The sequence below is a fragment of the Palaemon carinicauda genome, chromosome 10 (assembly GCF_036898095.1).
Source record: "Palaemon carinicauda isolate YSFRI2023 chromosome 10, ASM3689809v2, whole genome shotgun sequence".
NCBI classification, from domain to species: domain Eukaryota; kingdom Metazoa; phylum Arthropoda; class Malacostraca; order Decapoda; family Palaemonidae; genus Palaemon; species Palaemon carinicauda.
Genome location: NC_090734.1, coordinates 118,399,293 through 118,417,506, shown reverse-complemented (window position 1 = coordinate 118,417,506; position 18,214 = coordinate 118,399,293). Strand labels below are relative to the sequence as shown.

At 42.8% G+C, this 18,214-nt stretch overlaps 1 protein-coding gene and 1 long non-coding RNA gene across 8 annotated transcripts in view; one reads left to right on the top strand and one right to left on the bottom strand.

Moving 5' to 3' along the window:
• The window catches only part of Xpd (general transcription and DNA repair factor IIH helicase subunit Xpd), a 436,267-nt gene that overhangs the window by 169,341 nt on the left and 248,712 nt on the right, over positions 1–18,214 (top strand). The window lies entirely within an intron of this gene.
• The window catches only part of LOC137648458 (uncharacterized), a 164,027-nt gene that overhangs the window by 6,464 nt on the left and 139,349 nt on the right, over positions 1–18,214 (bottom strand). For all 4 annotated transcript variants that reach the window (XR_011045624.1, XR_011045625.1, XR_011045622.1 and 1 more), the window contains one exon: positions 17,975–18,128. This is a non-coding gene — a long non-coding RNA (uncharacterized lncRNA). The remainder of the gene's footprint in view (positions 1–17,974; positions 18,129–18,214) is intronic.

Sequence of the window (18,214 nt, the reverse complement as noted above, 5' to 3'; positions counted from 1 at the left end):
CTCTCGCAGCATCCTGCAGAACCTTGTTCACCTCCTCCTGAGGAAAGAGGGTTTTACCCCAGCAGGAGGAAGCTATCAGCCTGTTCGGTTCATGTCTAATAGAGGCCTCAGACAGAACGTATTTCCTGCAACTAACCCGAGCTGACCAGAAATCGTGTAGGTCGATTTGGTAGGACAGAGACAGGTTCTTCGTGAATATCCGAAACAAGGTCTCAGTCGGATAAAGCAAGGCCAGGGACTCCGGAGGTAATGGAGTGGAGAGACCTAGGTAACCTATTCCGTGCCTCAAACTCAGTCTTGAGAAGATTCTCCGGTAATTTGGGAAGCTTCTCGGAAAACAGTAGAGGCGCAGTCTGGGTCTAACTTCCCTACTGTGAAAGTAGAGGAAGCATCGTCCCAGATAGTATAGGTACTCGGGATGAGCATGGAGGTGGGGTCCGTCTCTAAGAGCCGGCATGGCAGAACCTTCTTTGACAGCTTGAATAGCAAGATCTGTCAATTCATCCGTAATAGGTAAGGTAATAGCAGGAGCAGTTGTAAATATGGTGTAGGCCCCTTTGTGTGGGGTGCGCTTGGAGTTAGCGCACCCCCATTCAGACAACGTCCTGGCCCAGACAGCTTGGGCCTGTTCTTTAGGAAATATTACCGTTTCCTTACGGTACCTTGTCTAACCTAACCAAGGCATGCTCTTTCAAACAGACGAAGCCGTTGAATGGGAATTCTAATCCCGGAGGGTAAAATTCTAGGTCCTCTAGAGGGCGGGTGCCTATACCATCCAGAGTTATGGTACCTTCTATAAATGGAGCATGCAAGGCAAACCTCCATGGGTTGTTTTTATCGAAGGGGGGTAACTGCGACGCGTCTGGGGCTGAAGGAGGAGGCATCAGAGTTCCTGAACGGATCAGATTCGCCACCATATCTGAGCTCCGTTATAGCTCCTTGGCTTGCCCTAGAATGTTGCTGTATCTGCTCTTTAACAATATCCCTGATCAGGTCGACAGGGAAGGAGGGATCCTGAGCACTACCCGCTGACGAAGCCTTGGACTTAGCGGACTCGTCTTTTTAGCAGTCACGGTTTTATGTAAAGTAATATGAACATCAGGATCCTTTGAGGGTCCGGGGACCGGTGACGCAGATAATGGCAAAGCTGAATGCTTAAAGGTACGTAGTGGCTTCACCTTGGGTCGTACAGGGACGGAGGGATCCCGAGGAGAAGCCGTAGGCTTATCAAAGCCGAGGAAGGAAGAGGTAGAGGAAGGAATGAGATAAAAGGGGGTCCACCAACTCAGCACCACCTACCTGCTCGTTCATGGGTTCGACGTCCAAATCTAGAGAGGACACGTCCCCCGCCAATAAAGCTTCCTCTTCCGTTGGGATGGTTGCTCTAACCGCCTCAATTAATGGGGCTGCTGTCTCTGGCGGAACTGCTGCAGTGGTAGAGCCCGGGAACAGACGAGAGGCCATGTCTCTGTCGAGGAGATAGGGTGCGCCAGACGGAGCATTCCTTCCATAGCCTGACACCCAAGGACGGAGAGCAGCTCTTGCAGCCCGGAGAGTCATCATCAGCCTGAAAGAGGCGAGGGGATTAGTGATGAAGGAGAAGACCGTTCTCCACAATAAGCGATGTATACATATATAAAGAACAAATTAAATCATCGCCAAAGGATACCAAAAGGAACAAACTAGAACCAACTTGCATCATTGTTCAGGAGTAGGGAGGACAGCTCGTAGCAGAGCGTGCACGACTCCGGGAACCACACCATGTAGGAGGCTTGTCCCGGTTCCCGAGAGAAGGATATGGCGCAATGCGCATGGGACCGGCATAGGTCATGGCCCACGGGATCATTAAAGGTAGCGGGGCAGCCCTTGGCAGCGCAGCGGACCTTCTGTAAAAGAAAGGAGACAAAGTCTGGATGTTCCTTGAGACTCTGGTCAGTGATCAGATCAACCAAAAGAGTCTAGATAACATTAATTATGTGTGCATAGCATGGTTCCATAATTGAAAGCTAGAGTTCCATATTAATACATTAAAACAAAATCAGAATAAACTAATGTACACTGCGGAACCACGGACGAGCCGAGGATGCAGTGACAGGTCTGTAACCAAGTAATATGTAACTATAAACAACAGCGGTAGTTAACCTCAATGCTGATCGTCTGGGTGATCTCCGGTGAAGCCGGAGGTCCGGTGAAAAGGTTCGTGTGCATAAGGCCGAAGCCGGAGTCCGAGTGCAGGGGTTCACCGTTGCACTCCAAATATCTGACTAGGTTCCAAACTCGTAGTATCCCTTATGGCGGAGTAGAACTCAAGGCGGAGAGGATGAACGTTCTGAACCTACTCCCAAGGCGGAGCGGGGAGAGGACGGAACTATGGGTGGCGGCATAAAGCGGGCCCAAAATAATGATTCATACATGAACGGGGCCTATTAATAATGCTAGCTATATTAACAGTAACCACATAATAAAATAAAACTTAAATATCATAAAACTTAAATATCATAAACCTGTAGAAGGAGAGGGGGGAGGGGATAACCCGTGAGCGTATAAAACGGAAAACGGGAAATCCACCTCTCCTACTCGAGATTAAGAAAGAAAACGAGAGAAAGGGTAACTCGTGACTGTAGCAACAGAAAACGAGAACTCCATGCTCACGCTCTCATGATTACACTATAAAGAACCAAAAGCACACTATAATATGATATAAGAATAATAAAATTGTAATGACCATGAACGAAGAATAACGACTGCGTAACAAAATAAATATATAGATATAGTCTAAAAACGACCACCTTCCCGAGGCGGGTACTTAAACTATAATAAAGCCAAGGACGTTATTCTTCGTTCGTCCAAATTGGACTTGCTAGCAAAAAATACCATAGTAAAACAATAATAAAATAATGATAATAATAATGGTTCAAAAATCGTAAGTGACTTAACCAAGAACCTAGATGACAGAGTACCAAATGGGCAATATTAACGTGAAATCCCAGCGAGCCAATCAAAACAACAATGGCTGCCAACGCCGAGGAAGGCCAAGCCGATCCATAATTAAAAACCACACTACTGGAAAGAGAACAAATGCCCGGTACTCTAAAAAGCTGTCAAAACAAACTATGGTACTTAACGTTGGTAAAGGTGAAGTAGTAGCGTCAGTCATGATGAATTAAATCCAAAAACGGGAAAAACACCAAGAGCACAAAAAAATACGACCAAGCGAGCAAGTCCAAAACAGAAGGATGTCCTAGAGGGCGCTCGTGTTGGGTGTCGGTGGCGTGGTCCTAGTGTGGTTTCTGGGGCCTCTGTTACGGCCCTTCCCTTTGATGAAGGAATTATCTAAATGGAAGACAGCCTGTGAATAGTGGTTTTCACACGCCCCTGCTTTATACACGACACCCACAAGGTGCTCGCGCGAGGGTAGTAACCTCTGCATTCCATGCTTTTATCTTTCTCTGGTATATTTGGAAGATTTATATCATAAAAGTGTAAAGGAGGACCCTTTTCACCGGCCGTCACAGGTCGACCCAGAAATATAGCCTTTACCACCTTGACTAAGCTGTCTTATCCTCTGAGTAAAGAAGAGGTATGGTGGCAATTCCACGACACTAGCCAAGATAGATCACCTTTCTTGCCTGTTAAGGACCTCCTGGGATAATCAGAATCTTTGCCACTAGTTGCTTAAACACCTCAGTGAAGAGATCTAGAATACTCTCCAGGTGTTTAGTCGTAGGGATGCCACGATATGATGCCAAATCAGAGTGTGTGGTTGATGCAATAAGTTGTGGAGCGTGCATTCCTTCGGAACCTATCAGCGACAGAAGGTGGTCCAAGGTCAGACGTTCTGCATATTGCTATGAGGTTATTCACATCATGAAGTTGGTTGCCAATCTTATCAAATAGTTTTAGCAAACAAAGGGGGGAATGCAAAGGAGTCCCAGTTACCTCACATACTGTGGGTCGGGTACTGACGAGTAATACACCCATTAGCTTTCGGTTTTAAACACCAAAAACAGGTCTGTCAGCAAACCCAACAAAGTTGTCACTGTTTGCTATTCGAGGGTCCAAAAGCCCTTCGGAACCAACTATCAGTCTTCTGCTCAGATTGTCTGCCAAGATTGTTTTTTTGCTAGTTTGAACCAGGCTGGCTGGAAGATAGCACTGGCCTCTGTCCATCACAGGATTCTGACGGGTAGTTGGCGAAGTTGCTGTAAAATATAACCACCACCTTTTAGTTATGCCACTACAGTCGTGTTGTCCCTCATCTACATTGCCATGTAACAAAAGGTGCTGTTGGAAATATTGAAGATCAAGCTATGTTGTTCTCAACTGCAGGGAGTTTATGTGGCATTGCTGATCTGACTAACAACAGCCTGGAGTCCATGTGCTGCAACAGGTGAGGAGCCTCTTGATCCATCCATGAAGGGCATCAGATCTGGAGAAGATACCCCTCCGAGGTTGTTTGAAACCAAGACCTATCAATTCAGGTCATTTCTTTTGCATATACGTTCGTGTTCCCAGATAGAACCAGGTTCTGCTGGATTCCCAATTAGACTTCACGTTTACCTCCAGGTTGCGTTAAAACTCGAGAAGCACGGCTCTATGTTAGAGACGGGGCTCCAAGTCCAACAGGACTAGCCAGTCCTCTAGATAGTAGAGAAAACTAATGCCATTGGCATGTGCTCAAGATGAACTAGGGTGAACAATCAAGTTAACCCAAAAAATGATACACTTTCTGTGCAGATATAATTCTGGCAAGTCTTTAAGCCAGATGAGTAAATGTTCTGAAAGTTGTCTTAATCCCCACATGATAAATGTGGTCTGTATGGCTTGTGCTCATAAGGGGCTCTCAGCCAGAGATCACTGGGAATAGATCAGGATCGTTAGTCACCACAGGTGTGCTGACCGGTTTCCTGTGCTTTACCTCGCTTGACAGTGCGCGTGAATGAGATACTGTAGTTGAGCTGAGAGCACATAGGTGCTGCACCCATTCTCTTAACCCAACTAGGTGAGCCAGGCAAATAAGCTTACTTGGAGTTAGCACAGGTAACTGCAAGCTGATGATTTGTGGAGCCTCCAACAAGTTGCACTAGGATTTATGAGAAACCAGCTTGCAAGGGTGACTACCAACAGTACCTGAAAGAACGGCAACCTCAGGGTTGAAGATAGATGTATATTCTCTAGAGTTCAGTGTGCTGTGGGCATGCTCTTGCGATTAAAAAAAAAAAAAGAGAGAGAGAGAGAGAGAGAGAGAGAGAGAGAGAGAGAGAGAGAGAGAGTGGGGGGAGAGAGAGAGAGAGTGGGGGGAGAGAGAGAGAGAGTGGGGGGAGAGAGAGAGAGTGGGGGGAGAGAGAGAGAGAGTGGGGGGAGAGAGAGTGGGGGGAGAGAGAGAGAGAGTGGGGGGGAGAGAGAGAGAGAGTGGGGGGAGAGAGAGAGGGGGGAGAGAGAGAGAGGGGGGAGAGAGAGAGAGGGGGGAGAGAGAGAGAGGGGGGGGAGAGAGAGAGAGGGGGGAGAGAGAGAGAGAGAGAGTGGGGGGAGAGAGAGAGAGAGTGGGGGGAGAGAGAGAGAGAGTGGGGGGGAGAGAGAGAGAGAGAGAGTGGGGGGAGAGAAAGAGAGAGAGAGAGAGAGAGAGAGAGAGAGAGAGAGAGTGGGGGGAGAGAGAGAGGGGAGAGAGAGAGAGAGAGAGAGAGAGAGAGAGAGAGAGAGAGAGAGAGAGAGAGAGAGAGAGAGAGAGAGAGAGAGAGAGAGAGAGAGTGGGGGAGAGAGAGAGGGGAGAGAGAGAGAGAGAGAGAGAGAGAGAGAGAGAGAGAGAGAGAGAGAGAATGCAAAAATAAACAGACCAATTCTGTCACATTCAGTCATGCAGATAACACAGTAAGGTGATGTCACCATTCAAAGACTGCTATTTCTTCTTTATTTAAAAAAAAAATTACTATTTGTTCTTTCTATGACCTTGGGTAACATTGGCCTTGCTATGAAGTTCCTGAGGACGTGAAAACAATGTACATATGAACTGCAAGTAAACTGACACATGCATGATAACTAATGTGTCTTTGGAATTTCTGGCAGCTGTCTTCCCAGGAGGTATATCGTTCACCTACCCTCTACCTACCAATGCCTTCCATTTTTGCTACACACGAGATTTCGAAACAAGTGAAAAAAAAAAAATCGCTATATATATGCAAAAATAAAGACTATTCTGTCAAAACTCAAGTCATGCAGACAACGCACTTAAGAAAGACGTCATTATTTAAAGACTATCTTCGTTATTTGTAAAAATAATTGGCTGAAACTTCTGGAGAACACATACAATCTGTTTATGCATACGTAGAAGCAATACTGTAAAACTATTTTCAATTTCTGAAAGTTGGTATGCCAAAACACCATGGCCGACGGGTCCCATTGAGACCCTTTGTGAAGTACTGTAACCTTATTTATGTGTTGTGTAGGATTATTATTGTGAGTGAAGAAACAAAACGAGAGATCGATCTTCAGCCATGCTAATGCTGGGCGGATGCATTACCACTGTACTGGGCAAGAACTGCATCTAAAGTTTCTTTACTCTGGCAAAGCAAGTGTTTCACAAAAAAAGGCTTAAAATCTTGTGTTGTCACAATTACAAAATTTAATATCTAAAGCAATTATTATATTGCCCCAAAAAAGCAATTATAATACTCGAGATAGATAGTACGGAAATATTCCCGAAACTATTTTAGGGAAACAGATTCTTAGTGTATATAATCTTACGATTAGTAGGAAAATGTTAAATCCTCCGATAACTTTCTCATGCCTTATGGCAGAGACAATAAGGGCTTTAGAATGAATTTTCGTTTCCCTAACACTGAAAACGTGAATGCAGGATAACATACGAATAATTGCATAAGTCTTACCTATCACAATAACAGATTTCTCGATAAGAAAACCCAACCCTTGAGGTCTAGAGTTAGAGTGCTGTCGTTGTCTAAGCGGTGAAAAATCCATTCATGTTAGGGGCTTAGACATGAAGCATCTTAAAGAGCATTCAAGACACGGCAAGAGCTCAGGTGAGCCAAGTGACCAATTTCAACGTTGAGCAACACAGATCCCCTAAAGTGAATGGTGAGCACAAAATGTTACATTCACAAATCTACACAGTAAAGCAATTTGCCACCAGTATGCAAGCTTACCTAAACAGGTAGAGCAGGCTCAGAACTTAGTAGTAACAGAGTCACTGAACCCAAATCTTGGTGCAATCCTTAATCACGAGGCATTTTGTGTGCTTGTTTCAAGGAACACTTAGGGGATAGGATAGCTTTCTTTGGCACCGTGTCGCGTCGTGAGGCTGGATCGCAATGCGATGAGAGATAACTAGTACAAGTGAAACTGGTCAAAGTTTAGCTTTTGCCCTTGGCACTATCAGCCAGCTGAAATGGCTTGCAAAGATCTCCAGGGAGCTCAAAAAAACTGAAGCGCTCTGGCGTCATGACACGAGGACGCTTCCAAGTAGCCTGATAGATACTGAACACGGTTAAGACATTATCACGGCAGCGACTGCATCCGCCAAAAATCCCTTAGGGTCAGCAAGCTCCGAGGGAGTTTATGGCAAAGCATCTCACATGAAAGGTTAGCTTCCACTGAGGGTGCCAAGAGGTAGCTCAAGCAAACCTCCCATATCACTAGAAGCTATTTGATTGAGAAGTCATGCATTCAGATCATGAAGCAACCAGCTTCCACTAAGCGAGGCTTGAAACCGAATCAGCACTAGTTAGGAAGCAGGATGCTTGCATGTTTACAAAGACCAGTGTACACAGACAAAGACTACCTCGAAGGTTCTCAGATCCTTGTGAAGCGAAAGAAATCTACTCCCAATAAGCCAGACTTAAAAAATTTAACAGAATTCGCTATGCAAGTTGCTCGTGTCTGCTGATGAGTTGGCATACACAGACTGAAAGACTTCCACAAAGGTCCTCCAATATTTAGACTTCAGGGGAGTTCAACTAACATTTGTAGGCGAGTGTTCACCTTAGCCAACCTAGTGTTATTTGAGCCAGAATGTAATCAAGATTCCAGCATAGGGAAAATATCTCCTAAATACTAATGCTTCATTTCTGAAATAAAACCAACAGTAAACATTTAATTTAGCTAAAACCAGCGATCATGTAGAAAGTCTCCAACTAGGGACTAGATCAAAGTGGGGAAGGTACGAGTGAGTGGGTGGGCAGTCCTTACTATCACAAGTTACCAGATCAGTTGTTAGCACCAAATTTTTATAGCTACTGTATATGCCAGCTTGCACTATGGAAAGAATGTAGGGTTTGTATTTTGTGCGGGAACAATGATCTTTCAAGAAGGGTTTTTCTCATTTGAAATTTGTAAAAAACACTAAACTCAATGTAAAATCTACTTGCAGTTACTGAAGTCAACTTCAATTGCAGTTTGGTTTCTTTTAAAGAACTTATTTTACACATTCAAGCAAAATCTTTCTAAATTAACTATAATCTTTAGATGACAATTTCTTTTATGTTAATGCATATAAAGTAGTTTTGAAGTTTGCATTGAAAAATTTCAAATCATAAAATTAGAATTTCAAAGTTACTTTCAAATGACATGGTAAAAAGCGCAAATATTAACTCAAACTGGTTACTGGTAAATTTAAATTTTTCTGAATTATCTATATAACTATCATCTATGCTTAGTATACCTAAATCTGTTAATGTAAAGAAAGTAATAATTTGAATGCTGAACAATCTTTAAGAGAAGGGGAAGAGATTAAAAGCACTTTTAATTCCCCGATATTTTACAGTATATTCTTTATAACATTAGAAAGTTCTATTGCTAAAAATTTCACTTCACTGAACTGGAACTTTAAAAAATTTATTAAAAATTGCTAAAAAATTAATAAATTATCAAAACTAACTTCAATTGTTTAAAACTCAAGTTTCCTATTTTTTCTGTAAAATTCTCTTTCAACTAAACTTGCCAAGAACAGATTTATGATTGGAATACCGAAAGGCCCCTCCATGGTGTGGAGGGTGGCAGCAGTAATTATCCACAATTATCCACATCGAACTGTCAAAAATCCTAATAAATTGCACATCGTACCTTCAATCTTTAACACTAAAGAAATTTAATAGCTGAATTTTTCAATGTTTACTCCGATTTCAAAATTACATATGTCAAGGATTTCTTTTATTTAATACAGATAGCTAGCTAAAAATTAGATTGTCAAAGAATTTTAAATCACGCTATGACCCTAATGAACTTAGTAAATCTTGCTAAACTCCCATGCCTCTAAAAAGTTGTTAGTTCCCATTTGTCGAATGCTCATACATGCAAATTTTACTGCTCAAGATAAACTCAAGAAGTTCCCCACCACCTTTTACTCAGTAATTATGGTTAGGATAAATTTGTCTGCAAAACAACTGCTTCCCAAGCCTTATCCTAATCCAGATAAAAGGCCTATTGCTCTACCAGTCCACTATAGGCAAAATTTAAGATAGCTTATATAAGTCATTACCAATACAAGGGTAAGGACCTTTATAGATAGTAGGGCTTACTGTACCAAGTTTCTAAATTTGCGGTATTTTTTATTTGGCTTCTGTTCATAGGTTTTAGTATTTTCTAATCAATATATTAAACTGTTGCAATTAAAAAACTAGTCACTAAGAGTCTAAGACAGTTTATAGAAAGTAAAATTTATAAATGTTAACTACAGTTCAAAAAGAAAATTAGTTAATTGGTACAATACGAACCTTTGTGGACAGATTCTCTATTCAAACGCACTTTTATTTAAATTTAAAGCAATTGTGTCAACTTGAAAAGAACACAGTCAGCATACTAGTGATTATTTTTTCATCTCTTTCAGCTTTGGCTAATTTAGATACTAAATTTATTCAAATAGTTTATTAACCAGTTAATACAGTACAAGTACTTTTTAACCATCGAGCTGGTTTCAAATTTCAGATTCCAGTTCTTACAATTAGTTATCAAATTATCTTTGCACAACCCTACTTGTGTTATGCTTTTAACTAATCTTTAATCATTAAGCCCAAACCATTAACTATATTTTTCTAGCTAGTTATGTGCGTATTAAACAATGATAAAATTAAAATTGAAAAATCCAATCTAGTACGATACAAACTGTCCCTAGGATATTTTAGTTGACGTGGGACTAAATTTTTGAATATTAATAGATATATCAATCACAATTTATTAAATTTATTCCCTTCCTAAAGTGTGTAGTATATTACACTACCAAAGAAAGTTTCACAATTTTACATAATGTATATTGCAATGCACCATGTATAAATTGACTAAGTAAATGTTTTCAATTAAATGCCAGAATATTGTTAAAAAGGGATTTTGACGAAGGAAAAATCTATTTCTGGGGAGAGACCTGTGACGCCCGGTGAAAAGGGTCCTTCTTTACACATTTCTAATATAAATCTTCCAAATATACTAGAGAAAGATAAAAGCATGGAATGCAGAGGTTACAACCCTCGCACGATCACCTTGTTGGTGTCGTGTATTTAACAAGGGCGTGTGAAAAACACTATTCACAGGCTGTCTTCCATTTAGATAATCCCTTCATCAAAGGGGAGGGCCGTGACAGGCCCTAGAGAATACAGTTGGGCTACCCCACCGACACCTACTACTCGCGCTCTCCAGGTCATCCTTCTGCAAGATCATATGGCTTGGCAAGGAAAGGGTGGGTCCGTACAAAAATAACCGGAAGGGTTTCACCGGGCGTCACAGGTCTCTCCCCAGAAATAGATTTTTCCTTCGTCAAAATCCCTTTTCTGGGTCAATCTGTGACGGCCGGTGAAAATGTACCAGAGAATGCCTTCCAAGCCCAACAAAGTAATAATGCGGAGAATACAATCACCATGTACGACAATAATATAATATAATAATGTAAGAAACGTCCAATTACCAACTAGCCAAATAACATAGGGAGCGTAAGGCTAAATAACTAAGACGACAAGGAATCAACCGAGTGTCAAATCGCAAAAGGCATCAAACCTTACATGTCTAAGCATATCTAAACCTTAAAGGAACGGTAACTACAATAACAGTTAAACCATAGGAATTAAACATGGCAAATATCATAGGGCTAACGAACTACCCAGGAGAGTGACGACGTGGTGTGAGTGGCGGGTAGGAGGGAGAAGAGAAGAGATGGAAGAAAGGAAGCAGCAGAGATTAATGGAGAGGGAATAGGCTCCCCGCTGCCATTGTCGGGTATTTAAGGGCCTGTAAAATCTTTAGATAGTGGCGTAAGACAACCATAGGGAATTTCCAACCCGTATATTTTTTGTTTAAAAATCATCAAAGTCCCTGTTCTGGAAGTAATTGATGTAGGTAACTACAGTCCGTATATCATGAGCCTGGGGAAATGATTCCAGATTAGTATGTTTAAAGAAGTAGAGGATTTGTTGCCTGATGCCATGAATGGAAATAGTACCTCCTTGTTCCCCGATAACCAAGGGGCCAGACGAGCGGGTGGCAGTTCTAGCTAAAAAAGGCCTTGAGAGTAGTGACTGAACATAGAGAAAAGATCCTGGGGAAGAAGAATAATCTTCCGAGGGGAGCACCTATTTTGCGGATCCTCATTTCTTAACTAGGAAATCATTGTCTGGAGAAAGGAGTTCTTCGGCTGTAGGGAGGAAATCTATGTTTTCCGGGTTCGTGAGAGAGCTGCTAGTTCTGATATTCCATCACCTGAGGCCAAAGCCGTTAGAAATAAAGTCTTCCTAAGAAGAGTGATAAGAGCAGGATTCATTGTCTGTGTCCGGCGCAAGTTTTGAGGAAACCGTTCATAGACCTGAGTCCTTTTGTGGCCAAACCGAAGGTCAAAGCCTAGCACATGTTTTTGGAATAGCTGAGAAATAGGAATCAGCTAGGTTAATGTTAAACCCAACAAGGAAGATGATCTTCAAAGATTTCTTGATGGTGGTTAAAGTGCTAACTGTTAGGCCTTTGCCAAATAAGAACCTCAAGAAAGAGATGTCTCTATTCAGACATATACGAGTATGGTCTGAACTCTTAGGGAATCTGCAAGTTGTTAACGGCCGAATCATATTGGCGAATTGTCGAGTCCCTTTTGTCTGATTCGACGAAGAGATCGATTTCCGGTTCAATGTTCACGTCTCTACGAGCTGCAAGCTTCCTGTAGTCCACAAAGTCAGAGTTTCGGCTACCCTTGAGCAATCTGACAGTGAGTTTGGATTACTTGAGTCAGTTTGGGGAACGGAATCCGGAAGGGACGGAGTTTCAACTCGAGGAGGAGAGGAAACCAACTGTTCTTGGCCAGTGAGGTGGTACTAAAGCCACTGGCCCCCGGAAGAAGCGTAGTTTGTGTAAAAGTCTCATTAGAAGATTCACTGGGGGAAATAGGTAAACCTTCTTCTAATGGTTCCTGAGTATCCACCGGAATGAAATTATGTCTAGAGACCATTCTGACTCCAGTGGTTTCGTCTGGCTAGCTTGTCTGCTCTCACATTCTGGACTCCCGCAAGGTGAGTTACTGACAGGATCAAGTTCTTTTCTGTTGGCCAGGCGAAGATAGTGACCAGGATCCGATTCAGGTTGGGTGACTTGGATCCTCCCCTGTTGACGCAGTGTACCACGTCTGTGCTGTCTGACACTACTCTGATGTGGCTCGACCTCGGAGGAGAGTCTCTTCAGGGTCAAGAACACTGCCATGGCTTCGAAAACATTGATATGGGTCTGTTTCATGGCAGGTGACCGAGACCCCTGAAACATCTGATGTTCGGAGTAATCCCCCCATACACTTAGAGGCGCGGCTGTATGGAATGTCTCTTGTGGAGGTGGGAATTGTAGAGGAACCGATTTGGAGAGGTTCTTCGGTTCGGACCATGGGCGTAGTCTCATTTTCAAGACAAGAGGGGATCTTCGAGACCTTGTCTCTTAAAGGTACTGTAGTTCTCTTTCTCCAAACTCGGTTGATTTCTTTGAATTTTTGTTATTGAAGTGAATTGGAGAAGGCCGGTGATACTTTCTAAGGTTCTTCTGGACATCTGTTTGTGTTTGAGAAAATTCTTGATCTTGGAAGCTATTCCTCTTACCTTTTTGGAAGGGAGAGACAACGTGTGCTTCGAAAGGTCCCACTAAATGCCTAACCATTTTAAGTGGCCTGATGGTTGCAGGCGAGACTTTTGGAGATTGACCCGAAATCACAGGTTGTCGAGAAATCGAAGAACTTCCTTCGTAGCTCTGTTGCCTTCTATGGCCGACCGGGCCCAAACGAGCCAACTGTCCAGATAAGCCATGATCTGTATCTCTTGGTTCCTGAGTTGTTCTAACACTCTCTCTCCCAGTTTCATGAATATCCTGGGATCAATGTTGAGGCTGAAGAGCCTGTCTTGAACGCAAAGGCTTTCCTGCCTAGGCGGAAACCCAGATAATTAGAGAAGTTTCGAGCTATAGGCACATGATAATAGTCGTCGGTAAGATCGACAGAGGTGGTGAAGGCCCCACGGGGAAGTAAGGTCCGTACCTGAGAGATAGTCATCATCCGGAACTTGCTGCAGAGAATGTAAGAGTTTAGCTTTGACAAGTCCCGGTCCCCTCTCAATGCCGACAAGCCTTTCTTCGGAATTGTGAACAGGCGGCCTTGGAACTTCGGTGATCGGTCCCGTTTGATTGCTTTCTTCTTGAGTAACTCTGTGGTGTACTCTTTCAGGATGGGAGTGGATTTCTGGGAGAGGGTCACTGGTGGAGGAGGACGACCTTGTGGCCATTTCCACCTCAAACCTTTAGAGATTATGCTATGAGCCCACGGACCGATGGTCTTGAAAGTGGTAAAGTCTCTCCCCTACCGGGACTACCTCGTTGTGAGGGAGTGAACCTAGGTCCTTTCCTTCCCCGAACCCCCTTTTTCCTAGGTCCGCCTTGATGGCGGAACTGTCTTCTACTCCTGTAGCTTCCTCTCTGGTGTCCACGAAAGGAACCTGAGGGTTCAGAGCTAGGGCTGTATGCAGGCGAGGGCATCCAAACGGGGTTGGGCTGTGTACTTGGGGAACCAGTGAGGTATCCCACCTGATGAGGGGGGATCCGGATGCATAGTCGTTGAATCAGAGGAAGACATGTCGAGTGGGTAACTGACTATTGATGGCAGTGACCCCGGTTCGTTTTGTAGAGGGCAACTCTCTGCTTCTTCTTGAAGAAAGCTTGCTTTTGGTCTTCGACCTTCTTTCTGGCAGTGAGGACCCGCGTTTCCTGCAATTTTGGGTTGCTCTCGTACCACCTTGTAGAACCTTGTTCACCTCCTCCTGAGAGAAGAGGGTTTTACCTCATCAGGAGGAAACTATCAACCTGCTCGATTCCTGTCTGATAGAGGCCTCAGACAGAACGTATTTCCCATAACTAACCCGATCAGACCACCAAACGTGTAGGTCGAATTGGAAGGGCAGAGAGGTTCTTCCTGAATATCCGAAACAAAGTCTCAGTGGGATAAATCGGGGTCTAGGGTCTCCCCGAGGTGGGGCCCGGCTCTTTAAGAGCCGGTATGGCCGAACCTTCTTTGTCAGCTTGAATAGTAAGACCTGTCCATTTATCCATAATAGGCAAGGCAACAATGAGAGCAGCTGTAGATATGGCGTATTCCCCATTGTGTGGGGTGAGCTTGGAATTATCGTACCCCCCAGACCGACAACATCCTGGTCCAGACAGATCGGGCCTGCCCTTTAGGAAATAATACAGTTACCTTTGGTACCTTGTCTAACCTAACCAAGGCATGCTCTTTCAATCGAACGAATCCGTTGAATGGGAATTCTAGTCCGAGAGTAAATTCTAGCTCCTCCAGAGGGCGGACTACCATCTATATATGGGACATGTAAGGCAAATTTTTATGTGTTGTTTTTATCGAAGGAGGTTACTGTACTTCGATACGCCTGGGGCTGTAGGGGGAGTCATCCGAGTTCCTGAACGGATCCGACTCACCACCATATCTTTGAGCTCCGTCATAGCCCCTTGGCTTTCCCTAGAATGTGCTGCTTTTAGCAGTCACGGCTTTATGCAAGGTAACATGAACATCAGGATCCTTTGAGGGTCCTACGTCGGTGACGCAGGTACAGTAATTGCAAACCTGAAGGCTCAAAACTCATCACCACCTACCTGCCCGTCCATGGGGTCGATGTCCAACCCTAGAGAGGACACTCCGAGGAGATAGGGTCCTCTAGATGGAGCATTCCTTCCAAACCTTGATACCCAAGGGCGGAGAGCCTCTCTTGCAGGCCGGAGAGATTCATCATCATCCTGAAAGAAGTGAGGGGATCAGTGATGAAGGAGAAGACCGTTCTCCTCAATAAGCAATGCATACATTAATCCGGATCAAATTAAATCATCGCCAAAGGATACCAAAAGTTAACATATTAGAACCAACTTACATCATGGGTCCGGAGTAGCGAGGACAGCTCGTAGCAGAGCGTGCATGACTCCGGGAACCATACCATGTAGGCGGACCTTCTGTAAAAGAAAGGGGACATAAGACTGGATGTTCCTTGAAACTCTGGTTAGTGATCCTATTCACAGGCTGGGATCAGCCGTATAACTATAACTAATAAAAATGCCTATATTTATGCATATATTTAATTATAACTATGTATAAATATGGATAAATATCCATACAACATCGTGTTCAAATAGAAATAAATTTCTACTCAGTACTTGGAACCGAACGATAGCCCCTTCTAATGAAAAGCCAGGTCGAAACCACCCATGCCATGAGAGGCTATCTACTGTTCCTTGAGACACTGGTCAGTGAACAGATGAATCAATAGAATACTAATATCCAGTAACCACATAACATGTAACTATAAACCTCATCGGTAAAATAATGTTAACCCCAGTTCTGAACGTCTGAGTCAGGGGTGGCCAACCTATGGCGCATTTCATGATTACAAGTGTCACACTATACCCCAAAGATAGTAAATTGAATGACTTTTCTTTAAAATTGCTAATTATGTTTATATATTTTCATTAGGACTTTCAAGAATAGCTAATGAATATTACCAACGCAAATTCAAAGTGTCATTAAAGTAAGTACAGTTTACTTTGTATTCATGTTAAATCCTTTCCTTTACAGCTAAAACAAAAGATTGGCCACCCGTGGTCTGAGTGATTTCTGTTGCCACCGGAGATCCGGTGACAAGGGTCCGTCATAGTGAAAACGTGAACATCAGAGGAAAGGTAATATTAACCTCAATGCTGAACGCCTGTGCGATATCCGGTTAAGCCGGAGATTCGATGAAAAGGACCGTAATAACGAAATTGTGATTATTCATGAAAAAGGGTTCATACCCTGGTTCTGATCGTCTGATTGATCAAAATGTTAACTCCAGTTCTGATCGTCTGATTGATCTCAGTTTGTACCGGAGATCCAGTGACAAAGGTCCGTCATCGTGAAATCGTGACCCTCAGTAGTACGATAACATTCCTCAATACTGAATGTGTGTTATCTCCAGTGAAGCCGGAGATTCGATGAAAAAAGGGACCATAATAATGTAATTGTGATCAATCATGACAAAGGTTCGTGTGCAAAAGGCCGCAGCCGGAGTCTGAGTGCCGGATTTGACCGTTGCACTCCAAATATCTGACAAGTTCACACCCAATGAGTATCCATTATAGCGGAGTATAACTCAAGGCGGAGCTAAGGGTGTCGGCATAAAGCGACCCCAAATAATGACTCATACACTAACGTAACCTATTAATAGTGCTAGCTCTAGTAACAGTAACCACAACAATAAAACGTGAATATCATTAAAATTAATATCATCAACTCTGAGAATAAGAGGAGGCAGGAATAACTCGTGATCGTATAAAAACGGAAAACGGGAAATACACCTCTCTTACTCTAGCTTAATAAAGAAAACGAGAGAAGGGGTAACTCATAACTGTAGAAACAGAAAAACGAGCACTCTATGCTCACGCTCTCAAGGTTACATAATAAAAACTAACATCACACAATAAAATAAGAAAAATAATAAATTTGATTGCTTTTTTCTTAGTAATTGTAATAACCAAGAACGTAACAAATAAACAAAGATATAGTCTAAGACGAGTACCTTCCTGAGGTGTGAACATAAACTATAACAAAGACTAAATCCCTATTCTTCGTAGGTCCAAATAGGACTTGCTAGCAAATAAATACCATAGTAAAAACCAATAATAAATAATGATAATAATATTGGTCATAAACGTAAGTAATCTAACCTAGATGACAGAGTACCAGATGGGCAAAATTAACTTTAAAATCTACCGAAGCGAACAATACCCAAAATGGCTGCCGATACCGAGGCAGGCCAACCGCTTCCAAAACTAAAATCCACAATACTGGAAAAGGAACAAATGCTCGGTACTGAAATAAACTGTCAAAACAAACTATGGTACTTAACATTGGTAAAGGTGAAGTAGCAACGTCAGTCATGTTGAATTAACGACAATCACTTTCGAAAAACATTGGGCAAAACTCTTATCAACTTTGCGGGCAAGTCCAAAACAGAAGGATGACCTGGAGAGTGAGAGTAGGTAGTGTCGGTGGGGTAGCCCAACTGTATTCTCTAGGGCCTGTCACGGCCCTCCCCTTTGATGAAGGGATTATCTAAATGGAAGACAGCCTGTGAATAGTGGTTTTCACACGCCCTTGTTAAATACATGACACCAACAAGGTGATCGCGCGAGGGTTGTAACCTCTGCATTCCATGCTTTTATCTTTCTCTAGTATATTTGGAAGATTTATATTAGAAAAGTGTAAAAAAGGACCCTTTTCACCGGCCGTCACAGATCGACCCAGAAATTCAAATCACAATCTTTCACATTCTCAAAGTTACTATTTGTCTTTCTCGTCCTGCAAATCAAGTCGCCTGCATCTTCACAACCAAGGCAGATTAAGATTTTAGCAAAATTTACTAAATGCAAATTATAAATTTAAACTAATGGATTAACTATATCAATAAGTTGTAACGCACGAGTGTCATACCCTTTCGAATTTTCTCAAGTGATATTGCACCAACTGCAGCTCTTTAGAAGTGGTAGAGTTCTGGAAGACACTTGCTCCAGCACTTCCATTTTTAGCTTGTCCAAGCGATGAGCAGCATTACTTTTTGTTAGGGAAATACAGCTGCCAGTAAAATCTGGAAAAAAAAATGCCATGTTTTACATGAAGGATTTACTTCCCTATCTTGTGTATTGCATAACTTATGATGAATGTTTATAGAAC